Source organism: Leuresthes tenuis, unplaced genomic scaffold, assembly GCF_036924035.1.
Source record: "Leuresthes tenuis unplaced genomic scaffold, fLeuTen1.0.hap1 SCAF_12, whole genome shotgun sequence".
Lineage (NCBI taxonomy): Eukaryota > Metazoa > Chordata > Actinopteri > Atheriniformes > Atherinopsidae > Leuresthes > Leuresthes tenuis.
In genome coordinates this window covers 16,611,935-16,613,767 of record NW_027325366.1, presented here as the reverse complement: position 1 = coordinate 16,613,767, position 1,833 = coordinate 16,611,935, and positions in this window count along the sequence as shown.

The window sequence follows — 1,833 nt, the reverse complement described above, 5'->3', positions numbered from 1 at the left end:
TTGTGTGAAGCCTAGCGTTTAAGGGTTATGACCGAGAAATAATTTTGTGATCCAATTAAATGTTAGATGAACAAAGGTAACTGAAGCAAAGTAATGTACAGTACATGATTTGATGTAAAAATGGCAATTGCACTGCCAATAGATAACTGCCGGCCCTGCTCTGTGCTGTATCCCCATCCAAAAAGCTGTGTCGAGCATCTCCATGTGCTAAAAAGAAAATAATTGTATTTGGCCATTATTGGCCATTATTTTCCAACTGACCTTCAGGGTAAAGTGGCAAAGATGATTGGAAGCCTCTAGCAAAAAATGGAAATATCTTCTTTCTTTTTTTTCGCAAAAACATAAAGGCAGGCAAAGCATTTATCTGGATAATTGATACACAAAGTACACAAACAGAGCACTGTGCTCAGGCAACTTCTGCCAAATGGTTTTTACTTTTGCACTCACTGTGTGTTTATCATTTGCTTTATAGATAGTTCTAATTTATCTTGCTGTATGGTCTTTTTTTCATGCTGCAGATGGGGTCGATCAGAAGTTTTCTTTTTGTTTCTACGTGTTATTTAAGAATGATCTTTTGAAGAATGCTGTATCATAAATTGTTTTTGTTTTTTATTTTCCCTCCAAGCTAACTTAGAAAAGCTTTGACATTGCACTTACAGCGGTGGCAGTACTGTATGTACTTGTGACACACAGCAATGCTTAGGGTCTATGTGGATATACTTTTACTGTTTTATTAGAATACATTTTAGCATAGCAGCGCTAGGTTTTTGAGTCCTCACTTATACCTAGATCATCACCCTGGGACCACTTAACTGTCTCTGTTTCCTGAATAAAGTCTAGTTATATGAGCCCTTTGTTTCTGTAGAGATTTTACTGTTTATCTTCTATCTTTACTGTTCTATTCCATTTATATAGTTCCAGACATGTTCTTTTATTACTACGGCTCTTTGTAATTGTGTGATGTGACGCAGACTCTTTAGCCCATCACAAATAGACATAGTACAATGTTGGAATTGTTTGTGTTTTAAGGCAAACGTGTAATATAATGTGTCACTGCAATAAACTGTGTCTCTAACATCCCATGTTTTCTTCTAGTCCAACTTTTTGTAAACATCAATTTTAGATGGTTAAGGTGGTTACCAAGAAAATATTTGTCAGATGTATATTGTTTGGCATATAGAAGAGCAACCTATAAAAAAATCTGTTTATGATTTTGATTTATGATCAGTCATCACAACCCCAATTTCAGTGTTTTATGGTTTCCTTCACATACTTTGTTCATAAATGCATAATAGAATAGAATAGAATAGAATAGAATAGAATAGAATAGAATAGAAAAATACTTTATTCATCCCCCAGTGGGAGAAATTCCAAAATATGTATGCGTAAGAAATATATGCATAAGTACAAGGTCACAGTCTGTGTACGTATGTATATATCTATTACCATGTTTCACAGTCTGAAAATGTCTTGTAACTCTAAAACATCAAAATTATATCAAAATCTTAATCTTTACCGATTGTTAGTTTTATTTTGAGCTTTGTTATCACCTTTAGTCTACCTGTTAATTTTTGTACCGTTTTGTAAATGTTGTTTAAATAAAACTTTATTCGAAGAAAAAAACAAAACAACATGTGTAACGTTTATGGTCCCAACGTTGTACAGATACTGTTTTAAATTTTCTGAAAATTAAAATTCGTTTCTATGGCATCACTGTAACAATATAATATTTAGAGTTATATCTAATGGTTAGATCACGAAAATATGACATCACTTAGTGATTTCGAGGTTCTAAACCCAATGTCATAGTTTTAGACCTACTGCATTTGAACA